The 11,569-nt window shown below is 37.8% G+C and overlaps 2 long non-coding RNA genes across 2 annotated transcripts; both read right to left on the bottom strand.

Moving 5' to 3' along the window:
- Positions 1-849: 849 nt before the first annotated feature.
- LOC124259002 lies at positions 850-4,979 on the bottom strand. Its single transcript, XR_006893732.1, has 2 exons — positions 4,808-4,979; positions 850-945 (listed from the first exon to the last, which is right to left on the bottom strand). It is a non-coding gene; the product is annotated as an uncharacterized LOC124259002 (long non-coding RNA).
- Positions 4,980-9,995: 5,016 nt separating this feature from the next.
- On the bottom strand, positions 9,996-11,138 carry LOC124258995. Its single transcript, XR_006893730.1, has 2 exons — positions 11,058-11,138; positions 9,996-10,963 (listed from the first exon to the last, which is right to left on the bottom strand). It is a non-coding gene; the product is annotated as an uncharacterized LOC124258995 (long non-coding RNA).
- Positions 11,139-11,569: the final 431 nt, after the last annotated feature.

The following is an 11,569-nucleotide window of genomic DNA, read 5'->3' as shown; positions in this document are numbered from 1 at the left end:
GTATGCCTGTAACATGACTGCTGTTATCCAAAAGGAGATCGTAGTTCTGGAGACTTCTACAGATGTGGCGGTCAACAACGGGATGAAGAGACGTTTATAGTGACATCTTCTCATCTTCATTTTAAGGTAGATCTTCAATGCCCTGACCCAGAATGAACTGAAACGGATATTAAACTCAAATATAGTAGACAATTTGAATTTGGTGAATATGTTACTATAAGTTTGTATGGGCTTTTTTATTTTAAACATTCACCTGTTTCAGTTTGTCAAACTCTGTTTGAAATTTGAGTAAAAACTTAAGTTTGTTTCGAGAAATCGGGGACTGGTCTCAACATGATAAAATATTCACCAAATGAGATTAACTATCAGAAAGTATACTTTTCTAAATAACAAAATGTGTTCCCACAACACCTTCATACCTAAAAAATAAACAGATCTAATTATAATCATAAGAAAAAGATACATCAGTTTTCCAGCAACTGACACTTGTTTTAAAAGACAAATTGCAGAATCATGGGGGCAGGTTTAATGGTTTGGTCCATGCATATCTTCACATCCGTATTGTGCAGACGGATGTTCATGATACAACAGCTGGAATATCGCTGTATGAGCAGGGATTGGGAAAGGCAGGGGCCATGGGCCATTTTGCACATTAGAATAAAAAATGGCCCATGAAAACTTTGAAGTTTACTATTGATGCAAGGGCAGTGGCCCATTCTAAATTCAGAATAATCCTGAAAATGGCCCATTGTCAAAGTTCTCTATCCCAATCCCTGTATGAGCAAACAAACAAGAAAGGAACTTAATCAACTGCAAGGTTTTACAGTAACATAAAACCAATACACTCACCGTTTCAGTAATTGTAATAACTGTTTCTTCACCAGTAGCCTCCCCTGATCCTTCCGGTCCAGCCACTGGCTGGGGAGATGTCTCGTCTTCCATGATCTGTAAATTACAAAATGTTGCAATAGAATGTATGAAAATGGAAAAAGACACTTCTTTAGTAAATACCAACAAAAAAATTAAACAGAAAACTACATCAACACATATTCTTTCCCCTAAAAATAGAATCAGTGGTTATTCATTTGATTTATTATATGCTGTTCATCAGAATCCCCGAGGTATACCATATTACTTCTAATAAACACTGCAACAGATGTAGACTAATGCTTAGTCTCTAAATAAAATATAATTTTGATAGAAACAAATAATTCAAATTAAAGTAAAAAGGAGCCCCAGTGAGATGGGAGATTCAGAACCTGAGGAAATCTAGACTTGCTTCATTTAGGGCTTTAGCATTGCAGACAGGGCTGACTCACTCATACGTGAAAATAATGACGGTCAGATACAGCGAGACAGACTACAATAGATGCGGAGTTAAAACAATTGTTTGAGTGGCATTCTAGAAGTTGGTGGTTACTGTTTTAACAGAGACGACAAGACTTTATGGATGATCAACTTCTTTATTTTGACAATTGCTACATTTCATTGGTATAGATTCTTATACCGTTTTTATTGGTGTACCCCATCATTCACCCATATGCTTGAAAACGGTATAAGAATCTATACCGAAATGTCGCAATTGTCAAAATAAAGAAGTTGATCATACATAAAGTTTTGTCATCTCAGAAATTAAAAGAAATGAGAATGGATCTCATTAACACTCTGTATTTTATATTTGAACAAAAGAAGTATGATCCCTGTTCAGATACATAATAAAGGTGTTAAATATATTGAGGGCTGGTTTCCGATACATGCTAGGATTCCAGTAAACATGGTAAATGAACAAAACACAGACACAAATAGGCATATATTGGAGGAAATTTCAGTTGTGTAGTTCTTCACCTGGACTATTTTCATTGTAGCATATCCTCTTCAATCTTATCCATGAACAATGAGTCAGTAGACTTTTACTCTGTCGTCTCATGGCCAAACATTCCACCTCATTTCATGTTATGGAGTTACATTGCTTTGAGGATACCATGATTATTCAAACAAATTATTCAGCTATAGTGTGGCCTGGTTGTCGAACACTGGCCAGCAGCCAGAGACATGACATATGGGGATAGCACAGGATATTAACAAACAACAACATTAAATCACAAGGAGAATAATATTTTAATCGACTGAAATAAATTAAAAAATACTGACAAGTTTAAAAATTAGATTGACATCATGTGGAAGTCTTCACTAATCAGATTAAATACTTCTGTTGTCTCAAATTATTTAAAACAAATTATTATTATATATAATATTATTTAACAAATCTTTTTAAGCGTTATTATAATGTTCCTTTTTGTCTTTACATTGATTAATAAAATTAGAAAGATTTCCCCAAATAGTGTAATGTGATGCATAATATATAAAAATAGATACAACAGTAGACCCTATTGTGATTTTGGTATATCATGCTACTCCATTTACAATGTTATGTTTGTTGTCTGTGTCCACACGTCAGGGATCTATGTTTACTTGGTGTCAAGTCTCGAGAGTCAATAATAATTACAGTAACCGGTAAGCATAGAGCGTGGTAGAAGTATTGATATCATTGAAACACACTGCTGTCTTGGACCAAAGCCAGCACTGAGAGGTATGTACTTAGTGTCCCAAATGTCATTACTTTATACATGTTGCTGGGCCCCTTGGTAATCATCGTTACTCAGGAATGGATAATTAAGGGAAACATTCTTGGAACCATACTGCGTTGAGAAACATGTACTTTCCTCAAATTAAGATATCGCTGTCAGAAAGTCAAGACGTGTGCACAGATATTTTTTTAAGTAGTCTTGTATGACAATAACAGTTGAAGCAATTAAGGCTGTCTCACGGACTCATTATGATTGTAAAACTGATCAAAAGGGTACTCAGGAGTTCATGTACGAAAAGTACATTTCATTAAAAATGAATATAAGAGCATTAAAAATATCGAAACAAGAAAGTTAGAGTCATGAAAATCTCATTACCTCCTAAATAGGGGAAAATTTCACAAAGATGTATGCATGAGTGAGTGAGTGAGTTCGGTTTTACGCTGCTTTTAGCAATATTTCAGCAATATCACGGCGGGGAACACCAGAAATGGGCTCCACGCATTGTACCCATGTGGGAAATTGAGCCTTGGCCTTCTTATGACAAGCAAACGCTTTCACCACTTGGCTACCCCTACACGCCTGACATCCGAGTCCAGTGTTTTTTTCCGTCGGGCAAGCAAATTTGTATATCACACTGTACCGGTGTCCAGTTGATTTGTTAATAATGTTGTTTATTTAAAAAATCAACAAGAGAAAACAGTCGGTATAGTGGAAAAATGATCAGGGCAAGTGATTTTACATGTGCCACTGTACCGGAGTACACTAGCAATTTTAAGGTTATTTCCACCCCTGCCCTACCCCATGTATGGATGAAAATATTATCACTGATTTTACCCAAAGAAGATTAATCCTAAACCATATGAGTACAACTACCATAAAGATGACTTAATCAAATGAGCCCTTCTATTCTCTAAGTACTTTCAGTACCTTCCAGGGATGTTAAATAGTATTACTTTTCAAAAGGTAGAACTACTAGTATTCTTTGGACACCATTGCTACAGAAATGTTGTTGTTATTTGTTTTTGACCTATGGTGACAGTAATATACACAATGTCCCACACTGTCAGCATAAGATGTGGCACAATCAGCCAAATCACCAAGCCTTTCCACCTAAGCCATTTTGTTGCCTGTCAAAACAGTAAATGTATTTTAATCTAGAATCCAAACAGGGTAGTATGATACATGATATCTGATGTGCTTGCAAAGTTAAATCAACAAAGGCTGAATGGTATATGATTTATGCTCCACATTAAGAGACCCTCTCAGATTTGGTCAAGAGACAATAAAGCAATAAAGCAAGCACCTGAAAATACCTTTCCCTTCAACAATGTTTACAATAACACATGATAACAAAAACACCAGAATATGGCCAATGTAATTTTCATTTTTTTTTATATGATGCATTGTGAAAATTAGAGAGCAATAATCAGGCACTAATATGAAATACAAGCTGCTTCTTTAAAAATATTATCCATAACTGAAATGGAGTTCCATGATGAATAGAAATATCTGTATCCACTTTGTATATTAGCATTACTATTTAGTATTTAACATAAATGATTAACTTTAAGTCAGCTGAGATTTAAAAAGTGAGCATGTTCTGACGTATAACCAACAAGATGTATGCGAAAAGAAAAAATATGAAATGGATCTTTTTTTATCCACACACGTACATAAAACAACAAGTACTTTTATACATTCATGGAAGAACATAACAGGCCTTTCTGATAATACTATATAGCTACATATATGCCAATGTTATTGTGTTGATTACATGATTTCTGTATGTACAGGCATTCATTTCTGGCGGGTTATTATTTTGAAAATCATCTTTAACATTTAGCCTTTCTTATCTATAATACTGAGTTTATCTAATATATTATCGTTACGAAATCTACTTTGCATTATGAAAACACGGTGACAAATTCTAGAATTAATATTAAAAACATATGATATCTTAATCTTACTTACATAATATATTTACATATTATGAAGCAATGTTCAGGCTCATAACACAAGTTTCGAAAAATGTTCAAGCATTCAGTGATGATAAAGTTGTCGCATAATCGCTGACATGACCCGGATTTCTTAGTTAGATTTCAGGCCGATATATTGCAGAGTACCGTACGCGTACTGTTATAAATAATTCATATCAGGTATTCTCAGTCGTTAGAATTCAAGTTTACCGCATACAGCATTTAGTATGTTTTGGTACTTACGCAATGTTACGACTGGGTACACTTCGAAATATTGTTGTTCCCTGCAAGATGCTGTCGATCAGTAACTCCACGACTTGGCAGCTCTATTCAAGCGACCGTCGCCATTTTCAAACACTTTCCATGGTGATTGGTGACGTCATCAGATTGCCCATGGGAGATTACTCGAAACAGGTGCGCGTAACAAATGGTAGAAGCGCAGGTAAAATACCAACTTCATATAACGGTTTCACACCCGGTAAACAGTTATGTTGTTTCAATGGAATAGATATACCCTGGCCAAATTTTGTAGTGTATTCTCTGTCTTGTATGTGTGTAGTAGATAGAATTTCTGACTCACTGCATAATCGTAGCATGAGTTTGAAAGTGCAGGTTTATTTATTAGCGTTACCATGACAACAAAATTGACGACACGCTTTTCGCGAATGGCTAATGCAGTTCAATCTAAATCAGCATGTCATAGCTATAGTAAAGATAAAAACAATTTATGTGTAAGTCTTTATAATCTTTTTATTGGTAGGCCTACACTGATTCTGTTCTCGTTACAATATTTCCAGTGGGGCGGTGGGGTAGCCTAGTGGTTAAACTTCGCTCGTCACGCCGAAGACCCGGATTCGATTCCCCACATGGGTACAATGTGTGAAGCCCATTTCTGGTGTCCCCCGCCGTGATATTGCTGGAATATTGCTAAAAGCGGCGTAAAAACTCATTCACTCACTTGGAAACCAGCAAACGTTTCTGTAGACATGTGTGTCTTCTGGCTTCTATTACGAAATTGCAGTCCACAATGAGCAAATTTATATTCCGCGAACAAACAATCGATCCATATTTCGAAGCTTTTACACTTGGAGTTTTGTTTCCCTTTAAGGTATGATAGTTACAATGATAGGGCAAATATCTCTTCGCACAACAGCACCCTGTTTAAACCCGCATTCCCAACGGTTTCCCGCGGTAGACATGAAAACGTCACGTGGTTATACCCAGAATCTTAATGTCAACCGTAGTTGGTCGGTTGCCAGATACCCGTGAAGAATCCTGTTGGGATTGCTCTTCAGCAACCCATGTCTGTCGTAAGAAGTGACTAGCGGGAACGGGTCGTCTCACTCGCCTGTCTCGCTGACTTGATGCAAGTCGTATCCCAATAGCACATTAAATGAAACACCGAGAACAAGTAGGGTTGGTCTAAGTGAACGCTCATCACGTACCGCACGTGCATTTGTTTCACTGTTCCAACTACTGCGCTTACCGTGCGAATATTATTGTGTACTTTTCCACATATTTATCTATCGGATGATCCTTTGGTGATGCATGTCAAGACTCATGATGAAAGCAAGGAATTCAACAGCTATTGTAAGCGTGCCAAGGTTGTTGGACAAATTCTGAAATTTGAAGTTGATTTTGTTGATGGCGATGTACTGCTGGACGGTACAGCGATGGGAGTAAACCAGGTGAAGTCATTCACCAAGTCTGCTCAGAGTCGGTCATTTGTGGAGGAGCTTTCTTTGAAGTCATTGCATCGTGTGTACGTGCAGTGTGTGGAACAGAATAGCAATCCAACCGACTCCTTCGCCTGCAATGTGAAACTGAGGGCTTCCTTTTTGCTGCTCAGGACCAGTCACATCCCACTCGCAATCGCCTAAACGTTATTCTTAAAGAAAATATTAACATGAAATGCCGACTGTGTAATGAATTTACAGAGACTGTCCAACACCTTGTCAGTGGATGCCCTTCTTTTGCACAAACATCATATCTTAAACGACATGATGGCATGGCTCGTTGCTTTTACTACCGTCTCCGCCATGCCTGTGGCTTTGACTCCGAGGTCCATCCATGGTACGACTCTGAAGTTGCCTGAACATATCCAGGGCGTCATGGAAAATGATGCTTTTAAACTTTTGTGGAATAGGCCTGTATACAGCCTCAGAAGAATTCCTGCAAATAAACCCGATCTTGTCCTTTTTGATAAAGCCAATGAATTTATTTATATCATTTAATTTTCTGTCCCTTTTAACAGCAACGTGATTGGCAAGATTCAGGAAAAGCATGATAAATATGCGGACCTCGCCTTTGAAATGTCTCGCTTGCAACCCAAGTACACTGTCGTCAGGCTCCCCATTGTTCTCGGTGCCCTTGGTTTGGTACCTCCTGATATCTTGGCGCGGATCAGGAGAGTGCCCGGGTTCTCCATCGGGAGCACAGCCCTTCTGACACTCTGGGTAATGCAGAAGGCTGCAGTGTTGGGGAGCCTTCATATTCTCCGGAAAGTTCTTGGTGGGTTCGACTAGGCAGCGTTTCCTGGGAGAAGTCCCATTCGCTGTCTGGGCTGCGTGTAGAGGGGGCAAGGGCCCTGAGCTGATGATGAGCCTTACCAGCCCGACTGTGCCAGGATCACCCGAACCTTCTCTGGTGCATACAATTTTTAATATGTAAAACATAATAAGAACAAGCATTGTCACTAAGGTGACATAATCCCCCGCCGCAAATGATCATATCAAACTTAAAAAGTAATGAAAGTGTTAAGTTTGATTTGATAATTTAGGGCGAGAGATTACATTCTCACCTGAAGTATTCTTCCTTGGAGTCAGGTGTATCTAGTAATCGATGAAATAGGAAAGAGCATACCAGGTCACTAAAATCGAATGGGCCCTGCACCATCCCAAGATGATGCTTTGCGTCAGATATGAGGAAAACACAGTTTAATCGTTTGTGAGATGTCTGGCTGAGACAAGATGAACATGCAGGTTAACAAACTGAAATATTCAGTGTGTCACTGTGAATGGTTATTGGGGTATCGCGCTGACGTTAAAGTCCCTATGTGACCTTGAAATAAAGGTCAAGGTCTACACACCTGACTGGGACCTTTCTCATACTGTGATAAACCTAGGTACCAAATATGAAAAAAATCTAGTCAACGGTCCTTAAGATATTCCAATTTGTATGTACGTACAGCTAATTTCTAGGTTGCATTACAGGAAGACTTGCATAATGGACATTCAGGTGATAATGAAGACTTCTCAAAAGGTTGGTTGGTTTGTTGTTTAACGCAGCACTCAGCAATATTCCAGCTATATGGCGTCGGTCTGTAAATAATCGAGTCTGGACCAGACAATCCAGGGATCAACAGTATGAGCATCCATCTAAGCAACTGGGATACGATGACATGTGTAAACCAAGTCAGCGAGCCTGACCACCCGAACCCGTAAGTCGCCTTTTACTCAAGCGTGCGCGCGTGCGTGTGTGTGTCCGTACCGCTAAATCATAGACAAAATGTTTTGTTTTATTTGAGTGGCATTTTAAAAATAGGAACTTCACAAACTGATATAAGACTATCCGTGAGAGGATTCGTACCGCTAAATCACAGTTAAAATGTTTTGTCTTCTTTGAGTGGCACTGTAGAGGTTGACACGTACAATATTGAACAAACTTTATGGATAACAACTTTTATTTCGCGAGTGCCACTTTTCCATACAGATTCTTTTACTGCTTGACAACGGTACAAGAATCTACATCGAAAGGTCGCACTCACGAAATAAAAGAAGTTGTTATCCATAAATGTTTTTCAATATAAAATGTTTTGGTCGACCCTTACCCATTTACTGTATCCCCAGATCTCCGTGGTATGGATTGATCAGTTCCCCTCCAAAAGGTATTTACTGCATTATTTGACCTGTGTTGAACAAAGTCAGCCGCCTAACCCCCTCAGCCAACGCGACTTCCAAATGGAAGTCGGACAACTGGTAGTCTTGAGTGCCGACTTCGTGTACCACTCTGATAAGTGGGCTCCCACGACCGAAAGCTATGATTACACATTGCCATTTAGAAAGCGGTCAAATGGAACATATGTTATAACCAAATGGGGGTTTCCTTTAACTTGTAAATATGTGTGCTGACAAGCTTCACTAATATTTTAATATGTCACACACTACAACAAAAAATGGTTTCTCGAAATTTTATTTCACAATATTAATAGTAAGGAATCCAAATTCATGTTAGAAAATATGAAAAGGAATTTGATTCCTTAATTCATCAAAGCAATATGCGTATAAATACATCCAAAATGATTAAATCATTGTGATTTCTAAAATAAATACAATGTAATTTCCTAAATGATTTCAATCAGAAATTGTTTCATCAGCAGTTATCCATAAGTGGACGAACAAACACTTTCTATATATTGAAATCCATTATAACCCATGGTTTTAAATCACACAAAAATAACTGAGGGCATTTCATCTTGCATAAAAGCCCAAAGAAAAATCTAAAACCACATTTACTTAACATGTTTACCAGCAATTATTGTTGCAAACACTTTCCATGAATCTTTGGGAAACAAAGGTAAAATATCTCTTTCTATTGCACATGTTCTTGAAAAGAAATTGTTGAAATGTTTGGTGTTGATCAGTGTCTCTGTAACCCAGTGGTGATCTGGCTAGTTTACAAATACGAACATTGCTGGTTTGATCCATTGAAACATATCAAAGACATCTCTGGTTTCAATTCTCACTATTATTATGATGATGTGTTTTTGTTAATTATAATGTCACATTGATTACCTTTTAGTTGTTATGGGTCACAAAAGTTTAAAGCATCTTGAACTTAAGCTATGTAATTTCACCTGTTAAGAGTAAGCTGAGGAGTTACCTCCCTTTGTTTGAGTTCTTTGAGAGGCATTTTAGAAGTTGTGAGGATGAAGGCAACTAGTGTACTTCAACCTACTTACTTATCATCATCTCATTGTACGTCAAACTCATCAATTGTATAAATTCAACTCTAATCACAATCAATCACTCTGTACATCAACCTCCTCTGCTCAAATCACTTATCAAATATCCAATGTACATCAACCTTGTTAATTGTTATATACTCACTATGCAGCAATGTATATATCCTCCTTGTTTCAAATTGTTGTATCACTTGCTTGATAATGGTGTTAGTACCTACACTGAAATGTCGCACTCATTGCAATAAAGAAGTTGACTATCCATAGAACTTAGTTTTCCTCCCTTTGTTTGTGTTGCTTCTGGTTGAAGATGGTGGGATTACAGTACTTTCTAGATGGTGGTGGTGTGGCATAGTTTTTGCTAGAATTCTCTAGAACTGTATAATAGGTATATAAGGAATGGTTGCTGATATGGGTAAGATTACAGAATACCGGATACCTTCCGCCATCTTTGAAAGCTCGCGAGTTTAGTTTTGGTTAGGGTTAGGGTAAGGTTTAGGGTTAGCCTTAGGAATAGGGTGATGTGACACTAAACAATATGGCTGGTAGGTATCCGGTATTCTGCAGGTGTACCCTGATATGTATAAGGGGAACAACTTTGGATTTACGCTCATCTGTCTGGTAACATCAAGGTTTGAAGACTGACCACTCAAGAGGCCTCGTCTATATTGAACTTTCAACAGCTGTCAACAAACTTCAATCAGTATATCTACAAGGATCAAAACTTTGGTCACTATTGACATTAAGTTAATATTTTAGATTTGTGACCCAATCGTATTGCATTAGAAATGTGCACTGTCATTCATTGTAACCTTGTTTATCTTTTATTCAAAATATAATTGAATATTTTAGACTCATTTGTGTTTTAACTTAGCTGTTTAAAGGTGACTCACAAGCCTTTTATCACAGTAATTTCTAAACCCTAATACTATTCTGCTCATCCTGTTCATAATCCCTCTCCACCAACAGCCGCCATATAGCTGGAATATTGCTGAGTGCGACGTAAAACTAAACTCACTCACTCTACCAGGTTATTCATTTGATCAAATGAGTGCCCTGTAAGAACAATAATATGATGCCACTAGATGTATATATAAGACTGTACAAAGTGTACCGAACTGATTCATAAGCTCGGGCAGTAAACTTGACCTTCATTTGATAAGTTCATCTGAAAAAGTAAAACTTTCATATTACCTTGACAACAGACCCTGTAAATCATATCATTTCTAGAATTATCTGTAGGGAGTATTTCTTTCTGTTACGGTGAACCTAGTGAGCGTAAGCTTTTAAATGTTATGTTATCATCATTAAGATCTTTATGAATATGAAAACCTGTGTTTCATTTTTTAAACATTTCTACAGTCAAACATGGTAACCTGATCCAGGTCAAAGTGCCGGTTGTCTTGAGGTCACCTTCTGGTCCGTACCATTTCCTTGACCTCTTGAACCGGAACAGTGGAAATCCCAATCATATGGAGGTCACGTACGGTCCATACCATTTCCTTCTATATTGATCATAACTTACACCCGGACCTCTTGAACCGGAACAGTGGAAATCCCAATCATATGGAGGTCACGTACGGTCTATACCATTTCCTTCTATATTGATCATAATTCAGATACTCAGACCTCTTGAACCAGAACAGTGGAAATCCCAATCATATTGAGACTGGAGTTCACCGGTCATCGGTCATACCATTTCCTTCTATATTGACCATAACTTATATTCAGACCTCTTGAACCAGAACACCGGAAATCCAGGTCATCTGGAGGTCACCTACAGTCATACCATTTCCATCTATATTGACCATAAATTATATTCAGACCTCTTGAACTGGAACAGTGGAAATCCCGGTCATCTGGAGGTCACCTACAGTCATACCATTTCCTTCTATATTGACCAATAAATTATATTCAAAACTACTGAACCAGAGCAGTGGAAATCCCGGTCCTCTGGTGGTCACCTACAGTCATACCATTTCCTTCTATATTATAATAACTTATACTCAGACCTCTTGCATCTAAGAGTGGAAATCCCCCCCAAA

Source organism: Haliotis rubra, unplaced genomic scaffold, assembly GCF_003918875.1.
Source record: "Haliotis rubra isolate DU_JTF1 unplaced genomic scaffold, ASM391887v1 Scf705, whole genome shotgun sequence".
NCBI lineage: Eukaryota > Metazoa > Mollusca > Gastropoda > Lepetellida > Haliotidae > Haliotis > Haliotis rubra.
Note: the sequence above shows the minus strand (reverse complement) of the source record. Positions and strands in the feature narration are given on the sequence as shown.